This window comes from Chroicocephalus ridibundus, chromosome 4, assembly GCF_963924245.1.
Source record: "Chroicocephalus ridibundus chromosome 4, bChrRid1.1, whole genome shotgun sequence".
Taxonomy (NCBI): domain Eukaryota; kingdom Metazoa; phylum Chordata; class Aves; order Charadriiformes; family Laridae; genus Chroicocephalus; species Chroicocephalus ridibundus.
The window spans coordinates 77269292-77284057 of record NC_086287.1 but is presented as its reverse complement, the minus strand read 5'-3'; the positions used below and the strand labels follow the sequence as shown (position 1 = coordinate 77284057).

Below are 14766 nucleotides of genomic sequence, written 5' to 3'. Positions count from 1 at the left end.
AGATGGTTGGGCTGGGATGGAAAGTGCCAGATTTTGATCGATTTGCCATTCCAGGAGAGCAATGTCTTTCTAGAGGCATCAAAACTTTACTGCTGAGAACTCCATCAAACCCAGCTTCTTTTAAATGAAAGTAAGGGTAAAAGAACAACAAAAAAATAATCTGGCTTCCCCTTGAAAGTATTCTAAGCAGTCTCACTAGCAAAGAGATTTAATGAGTGGGAAAAGGAGGAGTGAAACAAAACATTTTAATCAACTTTGTTGCTATAAATAGAAGTAAAGGACCATTGCAAAACCAATTGACATACTTTCACTCTGCACCGTAAGTCCTCTAGAGAACTTTCAAGATTGTAGCATCACATGTGGAGGTGCAAGCAAGCAGAGGACTTTTCGAGCATTCTTTGCCTCGTGATGTTATTTCCATAAGAAAAAGCTGGAAGTTGAAACTGTGACAACTTGCCCTGACCCACGGGAATGCAAACATCTATCTCCTGATAACACGTTGAGATAATGCACGTCACCACTGCAGCCAGCATGAGGACACTTGTCTTCACTCATTTTATATCCACTCTATCACATTCCTGGCCACACTTCCCTATCTGTCCTTTCAACACACTCCATACATTCCTCCGGTGAAGTGCACAACTCGCTTGTTCAAACAGAACCGGGCAGCACAATTACGCTTTCCTTACCGCAGCTGAACAAAACCCAAAAGCTACTTAAAACTGCTCTGCTAGAAGGTCAGTTTTTCACACCCTATTACGGGAGCAGCCTCCCTTTTTCTTTTCATAAGGAGTTTGGCTGTTGGCCTCGAGCTGGTCTTTCCTCCCCCAAGACAGACACACAGTGTTACACTCAGCCTGTGAAATCTGGAAACCACCACGCGTGCAAGGCTCCGTGTTTGCCATCCATTATTCTATTGATAACTTCTCCATTGTGTTGAAACCATAAGCTTACACTGCATCCTATTTGCCAAATCAGCCCACTCTCTAACACCACAAATAGTAATACAATCCTTATTTTTAGAATTCCTTGACACGTTTTCTGGATACTTTCTCGGGGCAAAAATATTCCATTAATGTTTTGAGCAGTGTTGTAGGGGAGCTGAAAAAAATGCTGAACAAAAGCAAGAAATATTAACAAGAAAAACTGTGTTTTGTCTTCTGCCTGTTCCAAGACAAGAGAAAGGGAACAGAGGAAAGAAAAGGGGTGAAACCCAACCTGAAAATATTTAATTTTGCAGAAATATATTTTTTGAGCATTTCCGTCACTGGAAAATAAAAACATTATTGACAATTGTCAGAAAAAGAAAACACTTTACTCATGCAATTTTCCTTTTCAGAAAACATCTAGTAGGTTCTGATTGCACTTAATTCTTTAAAATTCAAATAAAATTATGTTAGATCAAATTTAATGCTGAGACCAATTAATTTATAGAATTTTATATTGGTTCCAATCAGCACTGAAATGACAGCCATCAAAACTGCCTTACCTTTCCGGTGTTTACTAGTGAGGCTAAAGCAACTGGCATTACCCGTTGGACTCCAGTACAGTCCAGGGCGAGCTTCTCCTGTATTTGACATTACCTAAAGTGAAGAGAAAGTCATTTATCTCTGTTTCCACCTCAGATGTCTTCTACCCCTTCCCTTGAGATGGTATTTTGAATTAAACCATTTTCCCGGTGATTAAGAATCCAACCTAATGACCACTGGATTCATGAGCGTGGATTTCGGTGGGTGTCAGACGTCAGCTGGATTTCTCAGCTGCGGCCACAGACTCTGCTTTTGGCTGCTGATTTTGTCTTCTCCTCGGGGTCTACTTACCAATGAATTTCCAGTGGGGATACAGAGTTCACGTTTTTCAACAATGATGTCACTAATCTTACATCTTTTTTAGTATAACTTTTCTTTGAAGAACCGCCTTCCCTCCCCTGCCGACCTACTACTATTTATCACTTGTGTTGTGGCTTCTCGGTGGTGTCGTACACAGCACAGTGAATTACTCTGATATTCATCTCAGGAGGCAAGCGATATCATTTGTTACCTACCTGGTGCCAGAATGGATGAAGACTATGAGGCACAGGATATACATTTTAACTGGGAAAAAAATTATTTGAATTTAGAAATAAGTAATTTTTCAGTTAAACCTTTACCAGATGTGGTGTTGTGGCACATGACAAATTGCTGGAAAAGCAAGGAAAACAACCCCAGAGGTCCAACACCAGCCATAGGAGGGAGCTTCACGGATCTGAATGTTTGGATTTTTTTTTTAAGGGCGCATCTGTGGGTGCTGTTCAAAAGACTGTGCTTTTTTTAATATAATTGAATACAGTGACCAATTTTCACAACACAAATTCCGTTATCAATTTACAGTTGCTGGTCTAAAAACGGTATTTTCCTTGCACACCAACTCTAAAAGTCCCGTCAACTACGTTACACAGATTGATCTGTCTGTGGTGGAAATTACAATTTAAGCTTTATTATCTAGGAGTATGCCATGCACCTGTTGTAACCCCTAGACAAATTACCACATAATCCATTGTCTGCTAATAAGGTATTCACAGACTCTAAAACTGAAAATATAACCCCTTTTTTGCCTAAAATCCTTCAGACCTATCAACCCTTAGAAACTAGTCCTGGAAAACAGCTCTGCTCTGTAATTCAAAGTTCATCAAGCTGGAGGAAGAACATACAGTGGGTTTCAGGGCAGCAAAGGAAGAGAGACCTTTAACTAAATAATAACAAATGAAGAACACTAGCTGATCCAATCTGCAGAGCTGTAACAAAGAATGAAGGAGGAAGGATGTATTCTTGGAGCTAATGGCTGAAAACTCCATTTTTGTTTGTAACTGGAAACGCATAAGCAGCTGGTGCGCAGTTTGAGAGCTTTGAGAGCAGCCTGCAAGCAAAGCGTGCCCTGAAGAGACCAAGAGAGCAAGAAACTGCTTTCTGCTCTTATAGAAAGTTTCCAGATATTCTTCAGACATTGCCTTAGGTACGATGCATTTCAGTAATCCAACTCAAAAGTTAACAAACCCATGAATAATTTTTATAATGGCTCATGTATGAATCAAAAACATTGCAAAATCCACGGGTGATCACTTTTGCTAACAGGGCTTTTAGTAAGATTCCTCAGTGTAGAGGGGACGGGAATTTCATTTCTCTAACTTCCACCAGTTGCTTCTACCAAGACACCTTGCTGGAAACCTCCCATTCAAGTCTCAGGTTGAAGCACAACAAGGGGAAGCGCTTGGGTCTGCACCCAGCTGCGATACCCGTCCTCCCAAAAGACATTCTGGACACATACAGTAAGTACACACATTTTCAGAATATGAGACCTCCTGGCCTTGAGGCCGTGGTCAGCAGCAGGGGTGACAAAGCAGAAGCCTGTGGTGCATGACAGCAGTCAGGGCAAATTAACAATTGCCGGCTCTATTCACAAAGAGAAAAGAATGGAGCCATTCAAGAGCAAATCCATCTGTCCCTGTGAGGGTTCACAAGAGTGTCAGAGAAACCTCACGGTCAACAGTCTCTAAGTGCTGGCACACAGGAATCCAGCAGCATCAGCACAGATACTTGATGCTTTATCCGCTGGCAGAAGCTCCGCTGTCAGGGCACCGTTTTCAGAGCCTGTGTGCTTCCAGGCTGAACAGGACTTGAATCTACCTGAAGGGTGAAGGTCTGCACAGGGCTACCTTTGCCGAAAAGCAATGGAGGAAACAAGAGGCAAGGAAAGACTCTTGCCATTTTCATCACAAAATGAGGGTTTCTTGGACGTGAAGGAAACAACTGCGTATTTAACAGTTGGCCGGTTACCATATTTCCACACAAAAGGCACTGACAACGTAGGTAAGGAAACACCATTAGAACATCTTTATTAGGAACCTGAACTTAACCAATGCCTTCCTTAAGTCTTTAGAAGAACGTGCCTGTGTTCACAGACTGTCAAGACAGGGCTATGAATTAGACACTTAAACACATGCCAGTTCAATACACTTTATGTCTGCCTTAACTTTTGAGACAACTCTTAAAATATGAATCACAGGTAACTGCACGCACCGATGTCTGCCCATATTTGCAGAATGTAGGACAGACTTCAGTGGAGCTTGATCTACCTCATGCATCTCAACAGATGCTAAGTCACATGCTAGAGACAATATGTCAACATCCTTAACTCACTGCTCATCGGGGTACGGAAGAGAGGAGGACTGGATTATGGATATTCGTACAGTTGCTAGAAGTACCGATGTCATTTTAGCACCTCTAAGGAGCGATACCACCATTTCCCCCCTTTTATTTTCCCCTTTCCTATCCTAATTTAGGACAAAGCAAGTCTAAAAGGCCTAGGAGAATACAACAGATCTCTGACCTCCTTCTGCAAGAATAATTTTGAAAAGGTCCATGAGAATCTATGCCATTCCCTGAGTGGAAGCCAGCAGGCACTCTTCATAGCTCTTATGTACATTCAGACAGCCCCGAGTGAAGTCCAAGCCCAAGGAATTCTAGGCATGCACAATCCCAGCTTCAACATCTGCACAATCCATGTGAGAGGTCCATCTCATCCATACAGCCTGGAGGATTACAACACTGTCTGTGTCCCAAAACAAAGCTGAGCGATTCTTTCCCCAAAGCAGATTTAATGTTGCTCACCATGTAGAAAATGCAAACTTGGTTTTACCTGCCTCTTTAGTTCCTGGCATAATTTTTGAGCATGAGGTCACAGGGCTGGGGAAAGATGATGAAAACCTTCTTTGATTCCCTTTAGGTCACATATCTTGAATTTTTTATTTTTATCCTATAACTGCTGCCACTGAATTACGATAATACAGATTAAGAGGGTCACTGTGCCACTAACTGAGAAAAGAAAATAGCAGTGTATCAGGCCATAGATAACATATGAAACAATAGCCTCCTTCCAACTGAAATACCTATAGATTCAGTATTCTCCTAGAGTATTCTCTCCTCTTTTCTCCTTCAGGAAGTGAAATCCAACCTCTCCAGCTAAGTTGGGAACCTTTATATACACTATCTTCACTCTAAAACAAAATGACTACGCTAAATGGTCCAGCTTTCAATTGCTATTTTTGAAAATATGATAAACCCAAGACTCATCTATCTCTTGCCTTCTCTTTTTTTACTCAGGCAAAGCTTTTGCTTACTAGTGCCAGCAAGGTACGTAGAGAGAAGCAAACAAAAACCTTAAAGTACAATCTTGAACAGAAACAGCAGAATTGCAGTCAGTCCTTCCATAGGTTTATTGGGAACCATTCTCCTCCTTCGTGCTTCCAGCAAACCAACTGGCTTAGCCATAGTAGCTGATCCATTCAGTCGCAATGTCTCTCCAAACCTGAGGAGACCAAAGCCCAGCCATTTCCCCGTCACTAGCACCCAGTCCTACTGCGTGGGATTGCAAATCCGTATTAAGGAATACTTTTGCATGTGTGTCGCTCTTGTAGGTTTAAGAGCTTTTGAGAAGGGTTGTGCTGCAAGACCTTTGTGTGGGGCAACGCAAGAGAGTCTCAAGGATACACAGGCTACATGCCCCAGCCAAGGACAGCATTACGGTTAAAACCTCTTTTTTCAACAGTTACGGCTCTCCCTGTAGTCAGTAAGGAAAGGCAATCTCGCTGCAAGTACACGAATAACCCATCGTCTATGAGAAACATTTAAAACTCGCTAACTTCCACAAAGGATGAGGTTTCAGATAAAGATTGCCAAAGAAAGTAAATGCCAGCTGCTTACCCCAAACGGGCTGCTTTATACTGGCTCTTGAGTATGCCTCACATTTTTCAACATTAAATGGAAAGAGCTAATAAAAAAAATACCAAATAATCAGAACATAAAAGTGTATAACGATCATAAAAGAATACATTTTTCTTTCTTAATGTTTCAGCTGTCTGAAGAATAGTTTTCTGGTGTAAAAGAGATAACTATATATCTTGTGATTTTATTGGCTGCAGATTACACTAATTATCATAAAAAATTACTACCACTAATAAAAATTCTATTATAAGTTACTTATAGTAATCTCTAGGGTACTATACTTAGCTTAGAAAAGATCGTAATTACACTGCATTACAGGGAGAATTTGTTTCCTGAAGCAGCTTTAACACTGTCTGTTTCTTTTAACACTTTAAAGTTGTTGGGTTGTTTTTTTTTTTTTTTCTCTTTCCCTTTTCAGGTCAAATGTTGCCTGTTATTTTCACTGTGCAGGATGTGATTTTATCCCAGAATAATGACCCATCTCTGTTGCAAGTGACGCAAATGAAGTTTTAAAATCACAAATATCTGGGTGGGTTTCACCTCCCAAGGGGGTTAGCGCGTCTCAATGGAAGGATGCATAAAAGGGAAGACCTAACACTCTCCGCCCAAAGGGAAACACATTCTGTATAAAATTGCTGGAAGCTAGTGGGTGTTCACAAAAAATACAATGTTCGGATTTTATTTGACAAGACAACAATTGTTATTTTCCCTTTTAGATACTTTGCATTTTACCATCTGTGAGGTTGATGACTCTTAAATGACCTTAAATCATACCGCTGTTAATGGCGGTGGTTACAGGCAAATGTGGAATTCTGTGCGCTACCTGCCTTGGTCGGAACATCAAATTAAATAGCTTTACTTTGATAGCTGACGCTGTAGTAAATAACCTCAAAGTCCAACTAATTAAAATAAAATTGAAACAGTGGCCATTTCTTTTAGAAAGGGTTTCAATGCTTCAATAGCAGGGCTAATCAACATCTTAATTAACAGTCATATAAAATGAAATAGCCCATTTGAGTTGCTTTAAAATAGACAACTTATTTATGCAAAGACTAGTGGCATATTAATTGCTAACACTAAGAAAAAAATACGCCTTTGAGCTTTACAGCTTCCTTTGCAGCAAAGGATTTGAGAGCTAAGTTGTGGAAAAAGCGTATTACAGTAGTTAATTTTATGACAGACGTGAACCAGAGGCACAAGCGAATGTGGGAAAGTTTTGTGGTGTGTTTTGGTTTTCCAGTTGTTTCTTTTTTTTCCCAAATGAGATTAATTAATCAAAGTAGCCTCATAATAGTCCTGTTCTATTTAAAGTTAAGCATTCAGGGTTTAGTCCTGGGAGACACTGGCCAAACTGCCTGTGATCCAATAAACCAGTTCATCTTCCCCCGGAGACCAACCGGAGGACTCGGGAGTTGAGCGCAAGCCTTTCAGTTTTGGAGCGGTCCACTCGGGAGGCGCGGGACTGAACCTTCTCCTCCCTGATCCTGAAAGCAGGCACCGGCACTCAACACTGACCCAGGCAAACAATCAAAGGGCTACTCATTTGAGTAAGCATTTCCAGGATCAGGTCCCAAATGACTCATCTCCTCCAATTAGGCTACCTCAGGTTGTATCTTTAAATAGCCTTCATTTACTAAAGTGTGTGAGGGAGGAGCGGCAGGGAGGAATTACATTTCCTTTCCTAATTACTTTACTTTTGTTGACATCTTGAAATAAGTTTTTACTTTCAGAGGAGAAGAGTTGATTTACACTACAGAAAGAGCACAGCAAGCATGAGAAAATTATTTGCCCTTCCTCCTGCCAGGCATCCATTTCCTTTTCACTGTTGCTAACAATGCGCTAACTATTTATGCGTTTGTCAAAGGATCCCAACATAAGAAAACTATATTTAAATCAATTCACTACAAAGTGAAAACACAAGGTAATGATTCGGATTCTATTTAAGTAATAATAATATTTGTACAGACGGCCTGGCGAGCATGCTGGTAGGTGGCAGGAGCTCAGTGCAGTCCTAAAGGGTCAGCAGTAACAAGAAATCTGAAATAGCATTTAATTTTCTTCTTTAAAAAATAGCTTTTAATTTAAGACTATGACATACGCACAAGAATGTGCCATTTCCCCTGATTAAAGCCTGATTTCACTGCATTTTTCAATGAAGCTGAAAACGAGGGAGCTTTATTTGCAGAAGGAGATTCAGGGGGCCTCGCAAGTGCACAAGACAGAATTTTATTTCTCTACATGCAATGAGTTACTTTGCTTATTTTGCAGGTTTCCACCCTCAGTCATCACCTAGGACTAACTGGGACCCGGGCTGCCCATCCCAGCCCAGAGGCTAAGGACAGGAGGAGGCGGGAAACGACCACAACCACGTTAAGAGTGTGGTGAGGCTGAAGCACACTGGCAAGGTAAGAAGGCAACACGCTGTTCGTCCTCCACAAAGGAGATCGATCCCTCTCCTGTCAGCCTGGCTCTTCTCATAAGCCATGTATTTCCATAACCTCATCTTCAAAATTTAGAAATCAAACGGAGAGCCCAAACGTTTCGACAATTTGTATAAAGCCCAGTCATACAATAGAGTAAACAAAGTCAATGCAAACAATAGTATCTTTCACCGAATTCTTGAAAACAGCAAAAACAGATGGACCAAAACACTGATGCTTATGGGCCCCTCGTTTTAGCCACTAAACAAAACATTTTGTAGTCAGTTTAAGGAGAGATTTGCAAACTATTTAGGAAGGCTGATATGTAGAAAGTATGTATTTATGCATGGAAAAAGTCACTTTTATCTGCCTCCTCATGCAGTTACTCGCCTTTTGTTGTCAAACTGGGTAACTACAGTCTGAAGTATTTGTTGTACACCTAGGTTGTCTGAAAGCCTGACCCTCTAAAATGCAGATTTTTTGCAAATGACAATTGCAGGTAAAAACACAGACCTGCCAACCTTGGTAGCATCCTAAGATTTACAGAATTAAAGGTGTCAGCAATCTTCTATATATTTACCTATACTATATACCCATCTTTGAGCACATTACAAATTACAAGTGACACATCATTTTATCACAAAACTCACTCCAATTCAGTCCCGGAGGAGAGAGAAGCTGCTAAGATGTCTGGGGGCTTTCCTCCCTGCTGCCCAGCTTGGCATATGCTTGCACATTGCACGACATGGTAACATCATCCCGACCCAGTGGGATCCCAGTCAGGCCCTGGGATATTTCAACTTACTGGGCAGGGTGGAACAGGAAATTCAGTTGCTGAGGGTCCCACTTTGCCTGGTAGCCATGAGAGAGGGGAAATGAGATCTAATTCCAACTACATATAATATCATGTGATAAGCTGCCTAATTTGTTAAGAAAATGCAAAAGTCCTTGAATCACTGGGGATCGATAACGGAAACATAATAAATTGTGTCCATCTTAGAGTGAACAGGGAGAATCTGAGAAAAATTCAGAAACCGTCAACCAGAGACAACTCCTCCCTATCTCACCAAGAACTGTAAACCCAACAAAATAAGCAGATTACCAAGCACAATCACTCAACCACATAAACCCACCTAAACGACAGCACTAACAATACTGGCAGAGCACCATTTTGTTAGCTTCTATTCGTATGTCTGTTCCATTTCTTTTTTATACGTTTTCTCTGTTGCAATTATTCAGATTTCCTTTTTCCACGTTCCTTGTGACCTCTGATTTTCTTTCTCAACTTCCATAAGGTGCAAGGGGCTCAAGACACTAAAACTCTTCAGCTAAATAATAGTAACCTGGTAATGCTGGTGGGCAAGAAATGTAATAGAAGCCAGAATAACTTTATTAGCTGCCAAATCTGAGCTCAAGAATGAATTAATATTTTTCTTTTCTTGGTACAAACACTCAAAGCCTTAAGTATCTTATGGGGTTTAAACAATAACTGGAAGACTATGGACTAGCAGCGATTCTATTAAAGCTTTGCCCCAAAGGAAAATTAAGACTTATTCTCTTCCTCTTCTAGGGGAACGGAGCACTTGAATACCATGTGTATTTTTCATTTAATGCATATGTCAATATGCTTTAAAAAGCATTATTTCTAGCAGCAGAAGCTGTGCCTGGGCAAGATCCTTCTGATCAGGTACATACAGCTTATCCAAAAACTCGTAACCCTGGTACGTACCTGGGTAATGGTAGGGAAGTTACGCAGTGAAATGCTTTATCTTTTCACCTGACCAAAGAGGGGCAGCAAACGAAACAATATGTAGATAATCCAAGCCACTGTTCATTTTCCAGCACATCAAATGCAACATGACCTAATGCAATGGTTCTGCAATAAACAACTAATACGAAAGAAGCGGGGAGAGGAGAAGTATTTTTCCTGTTCTCTCGGGAAAAAAAGACACTCACATATATCAAAATCCAAAAATGCTAAAAATATCTGATGAGGCAAGTACTGACTCTTTGATGGAATATTAATTCCTTCAACTTATTTTAGTTTCCTCTGAGCATTTGGAGTTTGCAGTACAATGCTATTCACATGTTGTGAAAACTCATCCTGTTTCAGAAAAATTACACAAGGATTTTACATCACCTTTTTTCCCCCCCCCCGGCAGTAAATCAACACAGTGATATAAACAGAAACCCTGACAAAAAGAAATTCCAACCCTCCAACACAATGCCTAATCACAAAGTACGCCCTGCCTGTAAACTTATTCTTCCTTCAATCCAGCTATAACGGGAAAACGTTGTGCATCATATTTCTAAATTTTCAAACGTGAATTTCCCCAAATCGTAACCTTACGCGTTAGGGGAAGAGAACCGCAGGAGCGGTGTCCCCCCGGAGCAGCCCCTGGCTCCCAGGTAAGTGCTGTTGGGGGTTTTACGCGCCACGCTGGGGCGAAGCGGCCGTCGCAGCCTTTGAACTCCTGCAGAATATTCCATATCGCTCACTTCTCATTTGGATGCAATTTTGTTAACTTCAGAACAAATCTGTAGAAATCTAGCTTATCTGACAACACTAACTGGGCCTTTGCTTTGATTGCCGATGAAAAGATATTATACCTGATTCCAACGCGAAGGAGGAAGTCTCTTTGAAATGATCCTCCATTATGCATGGTAATCGGAGGCGAGGTGGGACCATCCCCAGCTTTGCTGGGGCTGAGACCCTCCCAGCTGTTTTTTATGTAACGCAAAACAAATAAATTAGCTTCTAAGAAGTGGAATGTTTTCCAAGGCCTCTTTCCCATAGTGCTCATTGACTGAAAAGTCATTAGTTTCAAGGAGCTTCCTCAGTAAGTGGGGAGTAACATCCCCAATCAGACACACCATACAGACCCCCCCCAGTTTTACTCCGCGCGCATGTGCCGCTTGCGTTCCAACAACCGTCTTAACGTGTAACTTGGGCTTAATTCAAGTTTTGCACCCTTCAGCTTTGTTCACTTCTAACCAATTCTTGTCTGAAATAGCCAAAGCAAAGATCTCAAACTTTATTTACCGTGTAACCTGTCACTGCGATAAAAAACTAAAGCCTTTTCCAACTTCCAAGGAAGAGACAAGACTTGTTTAGTTTCTCCCTGGCAGTTACTTCTGCTTTGCAAATCCCATTCAAATGCAGACAGTTACTTTTGAACACTGAGAGTAGGTGTTAAATTGAGATTATGGTAAACAGCAGATTTCTTTGGTTGGTGAAGAAATTATTTCATGAAGACACAAGAGAATTAAGCGGAGTTTCGTGTCACTTACTGTATGAGCTGATCAGAGAGTGAATGATGAGTTTCTTGCTGCGGACAGCTGCTGTGTGGAATACTGTGCAGGCTTCAGGTGGGGGAAAAAGAAATTCATGCTTTAAAACAGAAAAAAATCCCCACAACTTCTTAGCCCTTTTGTGCAAAACATAAACAGATCTTTCTTGCCAGGTTTATTATTCTATTTACACGTTGCCTGAATGTGTCTAAGAACATTTTGAAATTTTTTTTTTCTTCTGTATCTCATTTCACTAGTACTGTGACAGCTTGCTTCTGTCAAAGAGAAAAGACCGTCTTTCACTTTATTATATTCACCAATACCAAGATCTAGGACTCTCTTAGTCTGAAGGGAACGCCGCTTTGGTTGATGAGGTCTGTATCATTTTAGCTATGTCGGGTACCAAGTTATGAGTAGGCACAAGAGATTTTAAACATTACTACTATACTGTAAAAGACAGGGCAAGCAGGTGTTCTCCACAATGCAGGCTTTATTTCGTAATGCTAATTAGATAGCCATCATAGCTTCTGTATGTTACTTGATAGTTACACTTAGTAGGCAAAAAGGCAAATGCTACAGCTTGGATCTTCCACGCCCACATGAAAAAGGTAAGAAGGGCCAAACTTTCCTCAAAACAGCTGACATTCTGGTGGGGCACCACCTCCTTCTGCCGAACTGGAACTGAACTTCTGTCAGGTGGGCAACGTGCTGCTTGAAAGCAGAAGAGCACACGGCCTCTAAAAGATGCCTAGGGACTAATGGGAAAACGGGCTGAAATCTTCTACTCTTTGACCAAACGCGCGAAACTGTCCCATTTCTCTCTTCTCCAAAGCAGGGGTTGAATGGCCAGTGCTTTGCTGCCATTGACTCCCTCTGTTGGCTGTATCTATGTCCTCCGGCTCCTGGCTTTCAGATGGCATGCACATATGCTATTCAGAGCAGCACAGACTGTCATCTGCTTATCTAGTGTATTATGTGACTAGTGAAGTGCCACATGGTTGAACACCAGGAAACATATTGCTTGCTTTCACTATCAATGACCTAGAGGGAAGAATATGCAAGAGAGGAAATTTGCGGTGATAAACTGGGGCTGGGACTGGGAAGCAGGTCTAAACAATGAAAGAGCTTGACAAAAAAAGTGACTACTAACTTCAAAGATGAAATGCTTGGCCCGTACGAAATGGGGTGCTGCTTATTTAACAGGAGCAAAATATAAATAGACAAGGGCTAGGGCAGCAACGTGATCAGAAAGCAGGATACGAAGTTTTACCTAGAGTTAAACAGCTGACATTTACAGAAGTGAATGTCTTTCTACTTGTCAAAGCTCTTAGCAAACCCTGTGCTTTCTCCTATGTTTTCTGCACCGTTAGGCACATGATGTCATTTCTAATGATGAAGTTCAAGCCAGTTTCCAGTCCTAGGCACGCAGTACACTTGCAGAGAGCTAACTTCTGCAGGACCATACGTCCTCATTGCAAGCGGGTCACTCAAGATGGTAAACCAGCATAAGACTTCAGCACCAGTTTCACGAGGTGGGAAACAGCTTTGAGCGCGCACCACCAGCCTTCAAGTAAAGGGGCAAGGCAAATTCGTGAAGGAAAGAACCCCTCCTGTGCCTTGAATTACTAATTTAAATACACCCATTGCATCAGGGCTGCCTGAGAGCCCCCACTCCAGCGATACTGCTAATGCTACTTATGTGACTATGATCAAATAATATTAATAACAGGACCTAAATTTATGTCACCTTAGACCCCCTGTATTTCTATTTTGCATGCAGCCACTTACCGTATGCAGTAAATTCCACTGAAAAACGTACCGACGTTCAGAGAGAGGATACTCCAACCCAGAATCATCCAGCCTAAGCTCACTGATTTTACTGGGGAAAAGGGATCAAGTTAGGGACTTCAGCAGAATTTAGGCTGAAATTAGAAGAATATGAGCCTTCCTCTGTAGAAAAGCTTTTTGTCCTATATAATAAAAAGTACTATCAGAACATCGTATTCAAATGCAGAAGATACTTGGACCTTCTATTATCCTCTGTTATGTAGTTATGAAGTAGATGCATTATTACGTAGCTATGCTCTCAAATCAACTCGAGGGGCTTCATCTAAAACTTGGAACCCACCAGCAGACAAGATTAGGTTATCCAAACCTATATCGTGTATTCACAGTTTGCTCTCTGTTGTCAGGATTCAGAACAGAGGATTAATTTGAAGTGGAATCAAACTAGCCCACACTCAGAACTAAATGTGCTGAAGCGCTTTACTGAATTGGATTTAAACCATTGTTTCAATGCTGTTCCGAGTTGTGGCTGTTGTCATTAAGAAGTCTCGTTTAAGACAATTCAGATTAAGCACAAACAAATTAAGGCCATTTGCAAGAATTTTCTTGCTACTGAAATTCCTTACTACTATTTAAAATATTAGCACCACATTTATTTCCTTATACTGAAAAAATAAGCATATCTGATTAAAACAAAGGAAGATCAGAATCTTCCTTTGCTAGTGGTATGGTTTCATTTGTCCCAAAGTACCATCCTTTTTGTTCGTTAAAATAGTATCTTCTAGGCATGCATCTTGGCATATTAATAAAAAATAAATTTGAGGTTGAAGCTGATTAAAACTGAAAGTAAGCCTTGATCTGACATGTTATTTTGATTGGGTTTTCAAAGTTCACATAATTCTAGTTCTAATTTATGTTATGCGTGGTATATATCTTCTTGGTTGAACAATTACATTATTCTAAACAATTATATTGCTATGATACACATAATGCATGGCTCCTGAGCATAAAGTTCTTTAATGATGGCAGACTGTAAAGTGGTACAGTTCACTTCTAAAAGGTCATGCATCTTTTTTCAGTAGATTAACATTTTATCTTTTAATGGTGTTAAGAAAAGGTCAAAGATTCTAACAGATGGAATATGGAAAGCTTCTATTGAAGAAGATCAATGTGTTAAGCATCAATCTAAGTCCAGAAACACAGCCATTTAATGACTGTTGTTCTTGTTTTATTTTGGATTACCACTGTCTTGACTGTTTGAATGCTAAAATTACATTTTCGTATATGAAAGAAATGGACTGTCACCATCTGATACAGATATCTACGTTTGTGTTGTATTTTCAAGAGTATTTCTTCATTGTACAAAACAAGAAAAGTTCCTTAAATAATTAGCTTACCCTTAGGCTAATGGCCTGTCACTTTGCCATCCAAATAAACGCAGCAGAATCATCCCCAACAGCAACACAGAAGATAATTTTATATTGGTTTAACTGAGTAAATTTGCAATAATT

At 40.6% G+C, this 14766-nt stretch overlaps 1 long non-coding RNA gene across 1 annotated transcript in view; it reads left to right on the top strand.

Moving 5' to 3' along the window:
• The window catches only part of LOC134515098 (uncharacterized), a 45821-nt gene extending 37712 nt beyond the window's left edge, over nucleotides 1-8109 (top strand). The window contains exon 8 of the long non-coding RNA XR_010070872.1: nucleotides 8028-8109. This is a non-coding gene — a long non-coding RNA (uncharacterized LOC134515098). The remainder of the gene's footprint in view (nucleotides 1-8027) is intronic.
• Nucleotides 8110-14766: the final 6657 nt, after the last annotated feature.